Source organism: Giraffa tippelskirchi, chromosome 9, assembly GCF_054371585.1.
Source record: "Giraffa tippelskirchi isolate mGirTip1 chromosome 9, T2T-mGirTip1v1.2.pri, whole genome shotgun sequence".
Classification (NCBI taxonomy): Eukaryota; Metazoa; Chordata; class Mammalia; order Artiodactyla; family Giraffidae; genus Giraffa; species Giraffa tippelskirchi.
Window position 1 is genome coordinate 140,337,654 of NC_137283.1, and position 16,722 is coordinate 140,354,375.

The 16,722-nt window shown below is 37.3% G+C and overlaps 1 protein-coding gene across 2 annotated transcripts in view; it reads right to left on the bottom strand.

Moving 5' to 3' along the window:
• The window catches only part of NHSL1 (NHS like 1), a 400,302-nt gene that overhangs the window by 194,140 nt on the left and 189,440 nt on the right, over positions 1-16,722 (bottom strand). The gene's annotated exons all lie outside the window — the stretch shown is intronic.

The window sequence follows — 16,722 nt, forward strand, 5'->3', positions numbered from 1 at the left end:
AATCACCTACAGAGACCTGAGACAAGCTGGTGGATCTCCCAAGTTGCCCCACTTATGACTCTGAGAGCCAATCTCTATTTTTCAAATATCTAATGTGCTGGGTATTCAGGGCAGAAGTAGGGATCAGAGACATGAGACTTGAGGACAATTCCTCCTGGCTCCATACCTGAGCCACACATCTGGGGCAGGGAAGATGCGGTGAGCAAGGGGACACCACTGTTGGAGCAGCTCTTACTGACTTTCCAAGTCTTGCGGGGAAAGAACAGTGAGGGGGGAGGTGTATAGTAGCACCTCTGCTACTAATGTGAGCAGCCTCTGTTTTTTCCTTGAGTAACCACTGTTCTATTAACATCAGAGCTAAGAAATCTGAAGACTGAATCCTGAATAAAGAGGCTGTTGAGAAGGTTTAATTACACTACCAATGGTACACAGATCACATATAGGAAAGTTCAAAGCTGCCTATATAGAAAAGCACATATCACTATCTTCCAATTTAGCTCCATAGAAACTCAAAGTTTAAGTTTAACACAAAAGGGTGAAAGCAAAAAAATGCAAAGATAGTCAGGATAGTGGTAATAGCGCAAATTTACATCTCGTTTACATCCCATTTACATCTCATAGTTTATCTTGTGAAATATCTCAAATATGAAAGAAAACATAAATAGAATAAACTTCCTACCTTTTTTTAGTGTAATTGATTACCTATCAAAAATGCATGCAGGCTAAAATCTAGGGGATATTCCCAGGTGGACTCAGAGTGAACAAAACCCACTGTCACAGCAAGGTCATGCTTCAGAGCCAGACTCAGCACGTAGACAGCCCTCAGACTGCTGGTCCTTCTCCTCCAAGGCATGTGACTTGGGGAACTGTGTCCAGCATCTGAATACCTCAACTTCTTCCTAGAGTCAAATGAGAACAACGCTACCTAACTTGCAGGGATCCTGTGAAAAATAAACAAGAGAAAATATGTAAAAGCAACTACCATGGTAGGTAGTGGGCACCCCAAACATGATAGCCATTAGGGAATCAGGCAAAGAGCCTTAAGGTGCATTAAAGCAAATCTATTTTAAAATGTTCCGGTTCAGCCAACAAATAAGTAAAAATAAATGAAAAACTAGCAGCAGTGTAAACAAAAGGGGGAAGGCTGGGATAATATGGCCAGAGAGAATTACAGAAGTAACTAAGACTTGAAGGGTTCCTGCCAGAACAGGCCAGCTTAAGCAGACAATGAAATATGCCTGGAATAACTTAATTGTCATATATGGGTGAATGAAAAAAACAACAGAACACACCTGATTTCCAATTCTAACCTATTGACTTATAAAAATGGATCAGGTACTAAGTTCAAACTTTGGCCTATATTAGTAGTTATTATGACAAAATTAGATTTTAAAAAATCAGTACCAAAGTATCTTAAAGACTGAACCTGGGAAGAAATTCAGAATATAATAAAATATTTTTTGGTAGATGAGATAACAAAATGCATGGAAAGCTGCTAGGCAGTATGAAGACGTTCACTGCTCTTCAACTAAGTGATTATATTGGGAACAAAATTAAAAAAGAAAAGCATAATACATCAAGCCTCTTGAGTTGGAACTTAGGGAACAAGTGAACAAGCCAAAATAAAATTAGAAAAGGCAAACTTGATAAAGAAACAAATAGAAAAGGAAAATGAAATGAAATTGACAGCCAAAAATTGTAGATGACTCTTTTGAAAATGGCCAATCAATGCATAAAGTTAACAGATTTTTAAACTGGAAAGAATGGACAAAACCCTAAAGATATGTGAGTAGGAAATACATCAATACATTTGATAAATGGAAAGAAAATCTATATTAAAAAAGGAAAAATTTCAAAATATAACAAAATTCCATTCCTCAAGAAAGATTTGAGTGAAAGAACAGAAAAATCTGACAATCTTTCAAAAAAATCATTCTTATAATTAAAGTGACCATACAGTACGATGTTTAAAGTTCTAATTTCAGTCAGTCAGTCCTAGTATTAACCAGTACACTTCAGCAAACCTGTTCTACATTTAATTCATAAATACTCATATAATCACTATCTATAACAAATTATAAAATATATATAAAGCCAAAATATTTATTTTAAAAGAAAATATTTTGATCCAAAATAGTGAAAGAGAGAAGAATGAGCCATACTCAACTCAAACAAGAACTAGAAACTTAGTAGGATTTTTATAGAAGGAAAAACATTATGATTTCTCATATTTCCAGGTAAGTTCCATATCAAACAGATTTATCTTAACAGATAGCAAGAAAGCCAAAAACATCAGCCTTTCCAAATACAAACCTTATTGAAGGAAAACAGTACTGCAGTGAAGCAAGGGTCTAAGAGTGCTATGAGCATACACTTAAAACCAAGAACTAACCCCTGCCTCCTGAAGAAATACTGTGAGCCAATTTAAACAAACAATCAACTATCAGGTGAGGATGGCATGTGCCACCTCTCCTAATTAAGACGATAGTAACTACTGCCTTCAAATAGTGTCAATAGAGAAAAGAGAGACTTTATTGTATTGCTTGCTTTGTGGGGTTGTTTGGAGGATTCACTAAATTAATAAAGAACTTGCTCATCAGCATGCCTGGCACAGAAGAAATGGCCAAGGGAATCCAAGAATAAGCTGTCAAGGATGGAAGGCAGGAGAGGGAAGGCAGCAGGGAAGCAGGGGACTATACAAAGGAGATGTGTGTAGATGAAAAGATGAAAAATAATGTACTGGTTCTCACGTTGAGGAAGAAGAGGTTTTAGGAGTGCACATTACTTTTCTATCAAATAAATCAAGGGAGGCAAGCACGGACCAACGATAATCTATCATTAACCAAGAACTATGATTGATCCAATTATGCCTACCCGAGTTCCAGAAGAGAGGAAAAAGACTTAGCTATTCTAATAACTAGGCAAACAAAATTTCCTAGTCAGTGCAACAAATTCTAGTCAAGAAATATCTACTGATTACTCATTATAGTTATCAGACATTGCACTCACCCACAAAATATCAGCGACAAACAAAAATACAGTGCTGCTCCCAAGGTACACTGCTGTGTGGGAAAGCACAGACATACAGGAACCCGCCTCTGGGCGGCGCTCTCTTGGCAGTGGAGGATGGGATGGGCGGGGGGAGCGGTCAAGGGCAGACAGAGTAGGTGACGCTACAGTGAGGTTCAAGGGCTGAGCAGGAAGGAAGAGTTCAGGGGAGTGGGGGAGCGGAGTATAAAACAGAGGATGGAAACACTCAGGTGTGTTCAAGGAGTTACTTCTAAAAAAGAGCACTGAGTCATGAGAAGCCACTAAGGAATTCCAGCAGGTGTGGAATCTGGATTTACAGGCAGGTGGATGTGAGGGGGAGCAGATGAGAACGATGCTTATGTGACTCAGTCCAGAGAAAATAAAGGACCGGCACAGTGAAGTGAGGGTAGCCAGGGACGGTTGCTCGCAAGCGGATTACTTCAGGGACAGGCAGGTAAATGACTGAAGGAGGCAAGGAGACGACAGGAAAGCTGGAGCCTGAGGTACTCTGAGAGCTTCTCAACAGCTACAAGCCCAACCCACTCTCCTGATTATTGAGATTACTGAGGAGAGACGACCTTTCGACATTAGTGATTGACTGACTGGATGTGAGAGAAACAGCCGAGTTTAAGACAGTATGTCTCAAACTTCAATGTGCACAGAGTTGCCTAGACAGCTTGTCAAAACGCAGATTCAAATTCAGTATGTCTGGACTGGGGCTGGAGCCTCAGCATTTCCAACAAGCCAGGTGACACTGATGCTGCTGATCAGTGGACACACTTAGAGAAGTGCGATTCTGAAATCACTGGGAGACAAAGTATGGAAAAGAGAAGGGGGGGCAGCTGTTAAGAGTTCACAGTACGACACAAGGTGACTCAGGTCACTGAAGTTGCATGTGTGAGTCTGGAGTTAGAAGGTTGAGAGCAATTCCCCTAAGTACAGAAAACAGAACAGATGAAATGAGATTACCTGGGGAAATTATGTAATGTCAAAGTAGAACAACGGATGCCCCTTTTAGCCTGAGTGGGCAATTAATACCATTCAGAAACCCTGTACTCATGACACTCAGATCAGTAAGGCTCGCCTCTGCCCCTTCTCACATTTCTTCCACCTGGATTAAATACAGTCGAACCCCCTCTAACATTTCTTCCCCATATTAATGAACTTTAATATTTCCAAAGGTCCTAAATGACAGCAGAAGGGGCATCAGCAAAAACTTTGATGGATCCTTGGAAAAATCCCTCATGAGCACCAAATTTCTTAAATATCTGTACCTATCTCTACTACTTTGAATTACAGGTTCTCCTCAAGTTCTGTCAGGGAAGCGTGGGATAAATGACCAGAAAAACAAACCATTAACTCTCTAAATAAAATTCCAGGTAAACATGTATCCTGATTACGTCGAGACATTGCTTTTCCAGAGTTCATGTCTATTTCACACTTCAAGTTTCAACAATCAGCCCTCACCCCTCACCCCTCAGTACCTAAGTGCTCTGTATCTCTGCAGGAGTCCTTTTCTTTCTCTCTTTGGACTCTACAAGAGTAAGACAGTGCCATGATACAGTGTAAGCTCAAAAATGTCCGATGAATAAATGTTTCCTTATCCCAGCATTTCTCTGTGGAAAATTACTGTTGAGGGGTGTTTCTCTCCTGCCTTCAGCATCAGTCAGCTTCGTGACCCTACACAAAGGCACTAAAGGCTATAACAATCCATTGTTAGAATCAAGAACAGGCAGAAGGCTGTCTCCAGACAGTCTGGTTTTAAGTGATCAAATGATCCCTGGCTCTGAGGTGTCCAAATTATTCCATGTACCTTCTTAGCCAACAAATTAATGTTGATCTGGGAAGGAAACATCTGGAAACAACCATCCAGCCCTGCCTGATCGGTCTACTTAATTTAAAGACTGTTATTCAACTTTTAGAACTAACTCTTTTAGGTTGGATGTTAATGCAAGAATCTCTTTCCTCTTAAGGCAAAAATCCCAAAACAGCTACTGTCATTTTCTCACAGTTGATGTCCTTAGATGGGCTGATTCAATAGTATATAAATTTTGCTCTACCACCAGACATACCAGACATACCTGTGAAGTGCCCTTGGGATTGAGGGCACATTTCGCCAGTAAACGGGTTCTTTTTTGCAATAAGCTGTTCACTGGGGTTTCAGTATGAGCGTCTCTTCTCTGTGATCCCAGCAGGGAGGAAATCTCAAAAGAAAATACTCCTTGTTTCCCTAGTGCATTTGACAGGCCTGAGGGGAAGAGGAGTAGCCAGGTACTGAGTACACCAGAGTGTGTGAGAGTGTGTGTGAGAGTGTGTGTGTGTGTGTGTGTGAGAGTGTGTGTGAGAGTGTGTGTGTGACAGAAGAGAACAAAAGTCAATGAAGGGTGTCTGTGTCACAGAAGAGAACTGAAGACAGTGAAGCATCCCTGCTCCTGGCTCTGTCTCTTAGTCTTCTCTCCTGGCAAACTGAGTCTCTGTCATAAACATTCCCTCTCTGCCCCTGTGGAGCTATTTGGGTTTTTCCTGGCCCTTCTTAGCCCATTATCTCAATTTTCCTCTCTAGATTTGTACTTTGCTGGCCCCTAGAATGACAAGCAGCAAGGTTACCTGAGAGAGAAAAAAATTCACAAAGATCAACTGAATTCTTATGCACTAATGATACAGGCCAGGGTGGTGCGAGGAGCCGACTTTAAAAATTATCACACAGTAATCATGTCCAAAATATTTTTAAATAAATAATTTGAGATTTAAAAGGTTTAAAAACAATAATAATACAGTTTATACAGCTGACCCTTTGTATCCTGAGGTTCCACATGCGTGGATTCAACCAACCAGAAATACTCAGGGGAAAAAATTCTAAAAAGTTCCAAAAAACTATTTTGAATTTGCCACCTTGGCAACTATTTACACAGCATCTACACTGTATTAGGCAGTATAAGTAATTCAGAGATGATTTAAAGTGTGGATGTGCCTACATTATATGTGACTACTACAAGCACTTTCTATAAGGGAGTTGAGTATCGAGGATTTTGGTCTCCTTGAAGATCCTGAAAGCAATCCCCTCACAGTCGTCCTAAGGGATGATTTTGGATGAGGAAATAAAGACAAGAATAAAACAGCAGCTTGCTCTCGCCAGAAAATTTAAAACAGGGCTAAGTCTTCAACGTATGAATTCAATGTTGCATTAAAGACCTTGTGTTATTAATTCGTTAACTGGCACACAATTTCAATATTCAAATCAAATTTATGCCTCCATGAAGTTAAAGAATTTCTAAACAGTGGAATGAAAACACAAAGGACACACTCCTCCAGTTCCCAGGTTATCAGACATAATTTTCTATTGCTATATTATTATGAAACTTACATCCTCAATACTCTCCTTACCCAATACTCTCAGTTTTACTTTCAGCAACTTGTTTAGATATTTATATAGCTGTCTTCTCTTTTATGAAAAAGATGACAATGATCACATCTAAGGCTACACAAAAAAGTAAAATAATTAAATGTAACAGTGTAAAAACATTTCCTCATCAGTCTTCACTCTACTCAAAGTAGCATTTCTTTCTGAATAATGTCAGAATTTCAAAAGAAAACAGCAATAGTGTTTGTGTGTGTATATATTCATATTAAATTTTCACTTAAATAATGAGTCATACACATATTTCATGTATAAACTTTATAATATTAGACATGACAAAAATACTCTTATTCAAAGAATCAAGCAACTGGGCCTATTAAGGATTATGACAAACTATAGTAAGCTAATAGTAAAAACATAAATTAGAAAACCTAAATGTTCAAAAATAGAGAAATGGCTGAATTATGGTATATACATAGGATGGAATATTCTGTTTTCATTAATAACTACAATCAAAAAAACCTGAGGAAATGTTCATAATAGTCGAAGAAAAAACAGAATATCAAACTGTAATAGTCTACACATGAATGCATATGCACATATACATCTCAGCTACACTCTAAGCTCTAAATTAATATTAGAAAAAAGTCAAAATGTAGCAGATATACCAACTCCACATGGCAGGCTGCTGAACTTTCTAATTTTTCAGCATTAGCAAATATTGCTTATATAATCAATAAACATTTTTATAAGTGACTATCTCATTTAATAATTAAGACTAAACAAAACATTATTGTATATCATATACAAATTCTTACTCCAGCAGCATATTTCTGAATATTGAAATTTCTGCTGCACACACACATATATATAATACCTAAAATAATGTGAAATTTATTTTCTATTTTTTATTTCCATCGAGGAATGTGGAATACTTGCTATTCTTTCCCTTCTAACGGCAGTATTATGATTAATGAAATGTTGATGGGAAAGCCTTCTCTACTCAACATTTCCTGATACAAAAATACCAACCTAATGCCAAACCTGTTCCCAAAAAGAAGAGGACCATAAAATTAGACACCTAGAATATTCAGTTCCCAAACTGCTCCCTATACAGTTTGTCAGTTTTGTAGGTCAGTACAATACAGGACATTATCTTTCTTTTACTCTATATTTTAGGCATATACCAAAGGCTGAGTTGATGAACACCAACAAATTTTACCATACAGAAAGCTCCTGAATCTATTCTCCTTTGTACCTAAAAACTAGTCTAGAATAGCAGCTCCCCTGTTTGGTTTCTCTGGGTTTATACAAGAGACACAAAAACTAATAAGGTTAATAACAGTAAGTTATATCAACAGAGCCCACTGTATATAATCTTAGATTACAATATGGTAGTGGCTTGACTATTATTATTTGATTTTATCAGGCCACAGTATCTCTGACATACATACATACACACACACAAATACACTATATATATACACATACACACGTATATATTTATAAATTGAATGAGCTCTTCCTTCAGAGAAGAAAATCTTAATTTTCATAATACTCATCAGAATATATCAGTAACATACTAGATATAAGAAATTTATTTATATGAGTTCTATAAATTATTTAAATATTTTATCAACATAATCTGGAAAAACAAATACACACAATTTATACATCGAGACAATCACTCATTGTGATCAAAGTCTATTAATTTCCTATCCTCATCTTCAATATGTATATCTAGGAAAGGATTATACTATTTGGCAACATGAACAGCAAGGTCAATTTGGTCTATGGAGTCAATGACTTATAGCTTTACCTTCACACTTTGTAACATTACACCCTACTCTAGTTAGGCTAATTCCCCTATTTCAATATTTTAATTTACCCTGAGTATCCCAAGAAGAATCATTCACTAGATAACTCAAAATACTGATTCTAGATTACTTTTAAATATTTTAAAACATTATTTTGAATTATTTACATTAAAATTATTTATTTCTATGTAATGAAAGCATGCTCCTCCAATCTCTTTCCACAGTAGCCACTGGCCAAGACTAACAAGTATTTGAAGCCCCACTGATTAATAGAAACTGCTAGTGCAAAAACTCAGTTACTCAATTACATAGAGTAATTGCGTGTTGAGTAAATATGTACACAATTACACAATCACTTCATGGCAAACAGATGAAGAAAAAGTGGAAACAGTGACAGATTTTATTTTCTTGGGTTCCAAAATCACTGCAGCCAGTGACTGCAGCCACAAAATTAAAAGATGCTTGATCCGTGGAAGAAAGGCTATGACAAACCTAGACAGCATATTAAAAAGCAGAGACATTACTTTGCCAACAAACAACCATCTAGTCAAAGCTATGGTTTTTCCAGTAGTCATGTATGGATGTGAGAGTTGGAGCATAAAGAAGGCTGAGCACCAAAGAATTGATGCTTTTGAACTGTGGTGCTTGAGAAGACTCTTGAGAGTCCCTTAGACAGCAAGGAGATCCAACCAGTCCATCCTAAAGGAAATCAGTCCTGAATGTTCATTGGAAGGACTGATGCTGAAACTGAAGCGCCAATACTTTGACCACCTGATGTGAAGAGCCAGCTCACTGGAAAAGACCCTGATGCTGGGAAAGATTGAGGGCAGGAGGAGAAGAGGGTGACAGAGGATGAGATGGTTGGATGGCATAACAGACTCAATGCACATGAGTGTGAGCAAACTCTGGGAGATAGTGAAGGACAGGGAAGCCTGGCGTGCTGCAGTCCATGGGGCTGCGAAGAGTTGGTCGGACACGACTTAGCAACTAAACAAGTAAACATTTATGTGATAAACGGATGCCAAAGAAAAAGCATTTTTATTCGACACTGATAGGTATGAAAAGAAAACATCAGACATGTCATTATGGAGCTCAACCACTTCCAGTCATACCATATCAGCCTCAGAGAGGCACCATCAGAATTCTGATAGTAAAACACAGTCATCCTCCATGGCTGCAACCTCAAAAAGAAAAAAAGAAAAAAAAGCATGTTCAATACTGAAATCATCTTGAGAAGCTCTATTGCTTGTATAGATAAGAATATTCCATTCATAACACTGACTGAAGTTAGTATCCAAGGGGGAGGTAATGGTTTCTACCTCCAACCTATCAGCCCTGCCCAGAAGCTACTACACTGTGGACAATAGATGGAGTAGCAAGGAACAGTCACCCCTATTTCAATGAAGGCCAAATCCCACTATAACTTAAAAGTACCAAATTTGTTTGTTGCCCAGTAATTTTTATATCAATATTATACTGAATTTTAAAAAAATTTAATAGTTGTGGAGGCATTTGTGGTAACAAAATTTACCTAAATTACATTATAAAAGCATTTGTGATAACAGGATTTCCTTCTAACCTTACAGGAAGCCTCAAACCTTCATAAGCAAACAGACAGGATTTAGAAATTGATTTCTATGAAAACAGGCTTCATAAAAAAGTAGTGCAGTGTAAAAAAATAATGACCACACTCTTTAATTATGTATTTTTCACATTTTCTTGAACATAACACAATCATTTTCTCATGAAGAAAAAAAAAATTTCTATTAGAAGATGTTACAGTGTAAAACCTTGGAAGTTATATATGGAGATTACTCTTTTCAAAGCTGTCTTATAAAAAATAATTGTATCCTTGGATGAAGAGCTAAATGTGTTTTTCAGTATGCTGAAAAGGAAACAACTAATTCTGAAGTTACACAGTTTCCACTTTTACAATCAATTTCATCTCAGCCACATGGCAGACAGTAATTCTTAAACAATTTAATACTTGTCAATCAGGGTAAGTATCCCTGAGCTAAGAAATGTGTTATGTTTATCTTAATCTGATTCATTATTTTATTTTCAACAAGAAAAGTATATTTACTGTACAGGAGGCAGAAAAGTTAAATCCTAATTGAATTCACATCAAAAGGAAAAGAAAAAAAACTTCCTATTTAATGGGTTGAAAGCCTTAAGCATTGAACTGACTTAAGAAAATGAAACTTGGGTACACTATTCCTGGGGACATTTGCATCTTTCCTCAGAAAGCCCTGGTAGGATCTTTCACTGCACTAGTTTCCAGTCTTTTGCTGCCTTCTCAGTCACTATGGATCAGGCTGAATATTAATGAGTAAAAGCAGCCAGAATATGGGAAGCTCAGCCAAGAACACTGGGACAGACAAGAAAAGAGCTCACTATTTTCAAGAAAACATCTTTTAAGAGTTCTGGGCTCCCAGAAGTCAGGCCAAAACAGAGAGAAACTGCTTTGGATGAGGATAAATAAGTTTGAGCTTTGCCCATAGGGGATGGTAAAAGACTTTTCTTCTCCTTTTGTACCATCTGTTTTAATAAAGTTAAATCTGGGTTACAGCAGAGTCATACTCACATCAGGATTACTTGGTTTGTCTGGAGAGGAAATACAACAAAATGCATAGTTTGTAATTAGGAACTTAAAGGAAATTTAGCATTTTTTAATGGCCATCTGGAGACTGTCAAATTATTTCTCCTCTCCATCTTCTCCAGGGAGCAATTAAGGATATTACCTGAAACTATCTTCAGGATAAAACTTGAGAATCTTGGATAAGTATATTTTATTCACACAAAATAATATCCACATAATAACTTTTACTCTTCAACTGCTTGAAATATCAAAGTATACACCCTTCTGATCCTTATAGAGGAACCAATTTTTAAATTCTAGCTACTTATTCTTTTGAAGCCAAGTAACCCAGTTCTTGTCAACAAGACAGAAGCCTTCTGCGAGGTCATGGGCAAGGCTTTTCTAGAAAAGCAAGCTCAACTACTTAAGAAAAACATGTTTCTTCTTCTAGAAAGAGAAAACGTAAGATAGAGGTTCCTTCCAGCTGCCTGGCCTCTAGCCCTCCCATTCACACAGCTCTGTGAAGACAGAACGTCTAAAGCACCAGTTTTCTAGAACTGTTGCCTCTAAGTTGCTAAGAAAAAAAAGGCAATGTGAGATAATATCCCTAACCACAGAGCTGAAAAAAGGCTTATAATCAGAATACATGACAAATTACCACACAATAATCAAAAGACAAACAACCCAACAAAAACAGGCAGAAGACCTGGACAGGTTCTACCTAAAAGGACATATACAAATGGCCAATAAGTAGACAAAAACATAATCAATCAAGTGAAAGTTCAAACTACAATGAGATATATCTTCATACACAATAAAAAAAGGTTACATTGAAAAGAATGACAACAGCAGGGTTGGACAGCAACTAGAATTCTCATATATTCCAACCACTTCAGAAAAAACATGTGGTAGTTTCTTACAAAGTTAAGCTTTTAATAATTCTTTGACCAAGCAATCCCACTCAGAGGTATTTACTCAAGAGAAATGAAACAATTTTCACGCAGAGACTTATATACAAATATTCACAGCTTCATTCATAATAGTCCAATGTTAGTCACTCAGTCATGCCCAGCTCTTTGCAACCCCAGGGACTGCACCTCGCCAGGCTTCTCTGTCCATGGAATTCTCCAGGCAAGAATACTGGAGTGGGTAGCCATTCCCTTCTCTGGGGATCTTCCTGACCCAGGGATCAAACCCAGTTCTCCAAACTGGAAGTAACCCAAATGTTCCTCAACAGGAAAATGGATAATTATACTTAGGTATGTTCAAACACTGGGATACTACTCAGCAAAAAGAAGGAATGAGCACTGGCACGTACAGCAGCCCAGGTAAATCTCAAAGATTTTACATTTGGTGGAAGAGGCTAATTCTACAAAGAATGTATATCTCTGCTCGAGATATAAGACTAAAATGTACTTTACAAAATACATTCTCTAATGTTTTACTATGTCATGCAAGATTTTTTTTTTTTAATCGCTGAAATCAGAGTCAGGAAGAGACATTTGAAGGGACGTAGAATTTGAATACATCCTTACAAAATGGGTTTGACTTGAGGTAGAGAAGATGAGGGAGAATGTGAGCAGAAAGAACAAGACACACAAAACACTGCAGGTAAGGAAGTGAGTAAACTCTGGAAGACAGTTAAGAACAGGGAAGTGTGGCATGCTGCAGTCCATGGGGTCGCAAAGAGTAGGACACAACTTAGCATGTGAACAACAAAGGAACAGAGACAAAATACATAGGGTTGTGCATGGACTCCACTGACTGGCTTTAGGAATCATGGAAAGTTAAACTGAATAAGGAAGTGAGAGGGTTTCAGATGGTAGTGAACCATGAAGTTTAGGCAAAGAACTTCGAACGTGGTAATAAAGAGCCAAGGTAAATGTTTTAAGAAAATAAAAGAAGGGGTATGGTGATGCTTTAAGAAATTTATTCTAGCAACAGTGCGTAGTGTAGAACAGAGTGGCGGGAGAGGAGAACAGGGAGTAATTAGTGGGGAGAATCCAGAAGGAGGCCAAACACAAGGAGATAAGGGCTGTGGGCCTGCAAGGGAAAAATAATAAAAAGGAAACTCAGGAGTTCAAAGAAAGACACTATAATTAAAGGGTAATCATTCTCAAGTATTTTACGCTAAGATTCTTTTAAATACTGGATCTGCTTCATAAACGTACTCATCAAACACTTAGGTGGTTATTTTCAAAAGGCTGACGAGCAGAGTAAGGAAAGGTAAGCTTAACACATTAGGCAGAAGACATGTCGGAGATGAAAGCAAATCAAGCCAAAACAGCTAATAAGTGAGACGCTTTTTTTTTTTTTTTTAAGTTAACAGCAGCTACCATTTACTGAGGTCTACTGCATGTCAAGCACCAGGTTAGACATTCTGCAGGCATCATCTTCATTCCTCATAATACTGAAGGTATCATTAGTTCCATTTTTTTATAAATGGGAAAATTGAATCTCACAGAATTAAGTAACTAACTGGAATGAGGGCACATCTTTAAAACTGGTAGGGCCAATATTCAAACCCATACTCATTTACATATGTTTAAAAACACATGTATATAAGATGAAGATGTGCCTGTGTTAGCACCTAGTCAACCCCTGGCACACAGTAGGCCCTAAACAATGTCAAAATTAAAAAATATGAAGTCAAATTATGGTATAATTAGGTACCATTTTAACAGAATCACTTATACTTCTAATAAGAAATAAAACTTATTTTTCAAGTTTATATGTATATGTTTAAAAACTGAAATCAGAATGAGAAGACAGCAAAAATTTTCTTGAAAATACTTATTTTCATATTGTAATGGTCAATATGAAGCAGTATCTTTTAAAATGTCAGGTGGTCAGGTTAAAAATCCATCTGAACCAGAAAGCTGAAAATGTGTAATATACAAATAAATCAATGTTTTTAAAAGGGAGACACAGGTATTGTTGTGTTGTTATTACTGTTATTAATTAAAAATCTGATTTTGATTTGGAGGAGCAGAGACTATAAGAGAAGGAATAAGATGGTATATAAAACAAAGATGAGAAAAAAATAATTATTACTTTTTAAACAAAAAACAAAAATTGGGCTTCCCTGGTAGCTCAGTGGTAAAGAATCTGCCTGTCAATCCAGAAGACTTGGGTTCGATCCCTGTTCCAGGAAGATCCCACTTGTCACGGAGCAACTAAGGCCGTGTGCCACCACTATTAAGCCTGTGCTCTATAGCCTGAGAACCACACTGCTGAAGCCCCCGGAGCCCATGCTCCTCAACAAAAGAAGCTACCACAATGAGAAGTCTGTGCACCGCAACTAGAGAGTAGTCCCTGCTCTCTGCAACCAGAGAAAAGCCCGAGAGGCCACAAAAACCCAGCACAGCCATAAATAAATAAATATTTTAAAACTGACATGTGTTTTCTATATAGGTATATAAATATTAAAATTCAACACCTAGTTAAAATTCTGATTCCAGATTCAATTAATATCTGCAGAGTACTTAACTATACATAGGCACAGATGTAAGGAATTTTACATATTTCCACTCCTTTCATTCTAATTATCTGATTTATATGGTTTCCAACCTTGAATATAAGGTCAATAGTTTTGAACCCTAAACATCTAAAAGGCCTCTGGGGCCTGATCAAGGAATTCCAGAACCACAGTTATCTGTCACTAAGGCATTGTGTAATTTACAGAGGGCCTCAAAACCAGAAGGAGAAAAGAGAGGTTTGAAGGTCATAACTTATTACATGATTCTATTCTAGTAATTTCTTCTTTTGGTGTTGTTTCATTTGATAATAGGATAATAAAATGATCATTTCCAATAAGGTTCATAAGCGCTAGCATTATCTAGCAGCAATCTGGACCAAGCTGAACCATCGAAGTATCCCTCAGAAGCAGCAGTTAGCCTGTACCCTGCTGTGGCCCTTTCCCACCCCTCTCCTTCCTTCCCTATCCTTCCTTCTTCAGGAAGCCTCTCCAGGCCTGCATCTTCCTGACTCCCTCACCTCCTCCAGCTTTGCTTAAAAGTCACCTTCTCAAAAAGGCTGGCTCAGCTTGTTTAAAATTATAACCCCGTCTCCTCGATTCCCACTACCCTGCTTTACTGCTTCCACTGCACTCATCACCTTATACCTACGAACATCTCCTTTTTGCTGTTATCGTCACTGTTTGTCTGCTTCTCTATACAGCAAGGCAGACATCCTCAGAGGGGGGATCTTGGTCTTCACGTTCACTGTTGTACCTCAAGGACTTAAGAGGTATCTGGCATAAAATAAGTGCTCAATATGTATTACTTAAATTTTTAAAAAATGAATAAAATAGAGTGTGACATATTCTGGGCAAAAAGGTAAACTGAAAACCAAAATGTCTTTATATTCTTTTAGGTGAGGGGAAATTTTAAACACAAACAATTAACACAGTATCTTAGTAAAGTTCCTAGGAACCTAAAATTTTTATCATATAATTATAGGGCTACAAAAACTTTTCTAAAGCATCTTTGTTACTCAAGCACCTTCCAAATCAGTAATTCCAGAAACCTCGAAACATTCTTAACATTCCACATAAATCCCTGGTTACACAGGTTTTCAACAGGGAATTATAAGAAAATCAACAATGCCAATATTTTTAGTCCTAACTCCAAATAATATCTTGTAAGCATTAGAAACTGTAAGGTGAAAAGACTCAGCACATTACACATACTTGAATTAACAATTATTATCAATGCTTTATGAAACTGGGGGAGAAAAAAAAATCAGTGATTATTCAATGAGAAAGAAGTATGGAAATGTGACTGCTTCAACATAAGCTGCCCATCTGGAACTGTTACCTAGACCAGTAACTCCTAGCTGTTGGCTGGGGTGGGAGGCGGGGAGGCCGGGGGTTGCGGGGGGCAGTGCGGGAAATGTTGACTAAAAAGCTAATTCATTAATTTAAAAAACAATTTGAGTGTAGACTGAGAAATGCTCAGATCTATCCTAGATTTCAGATCTTATCGTCTTAAGCAAGTAAGACATGATTCCACTTTCTGGAAGTTTACAACTTTGAAAGAAAATGCTTCTCTATAAAATTACTTTTATACGATCACACAGATGAATGCCAAGAGGGAGGGAACACTGGTGTATTCAAATGTACACTGTCAAAGCCCATTAAGAATTTTAATTAAAACGGAGCATATTATACCAAGAAGAAAAAAGTTACAAAACAGGAGAGGGCTTTCATGTGAATGTTGTCCTTCTTGTGTCAAAATAGTGATTCCCAGCTTTACAAAGTATCTGTGATGAAAGACTGAGATCTTGGCTCATCATCTATATCCACTAGGGAGCAGCATTCAAGTGTCAACCTCTTCTTTCTGCACTAATCACTCAAGAATAGTGAGTCACCAAAGGACCAGCACTGGTTACCAAAATGAATATATTTTGTTCTGCAGTTTCCTGTCCCAGGGGCAAAAATACGAAACAAAACAAAACAAAACAAAACATACAGCACAAAATATTCAACTCAAGGCATCATGCCAAGAAAGCAACAGAAAGTTTTATACTTGGGCCAAGGGCTTCTTGGTTTCTTTTAAAAATTTAAATCGTGACAATTATCTTGATGTTTCTTGATGAATCAGATCTGTCCACAGAACAAAAGCTTGCTCAGGAGTTGTGTACTTTGTGGAAAAACTATTTTCTAAGCTTACTCGCTTTTTTAAGAAAGCTGCTCACAGACAAATTTAGAAGCTAGTGTGCTTGAGTGAAAACATTTGTAATCAGTCAACCTACCCAGGTATTTACCTTGAAACATCAGTTGAAAAAGAAAAAGGATTCTGAGAAGAAAAGGAACTTAGTGCATCTCATCAAAAACTAATATTTTTAATGTTTTGCTTACATTTCTCTTCCAACTTTGTGGTCTAAGTTGAAGTCAAAATCTTCAAAGTCATCAGTACTTTCTAAGGCTTGTATTTAAT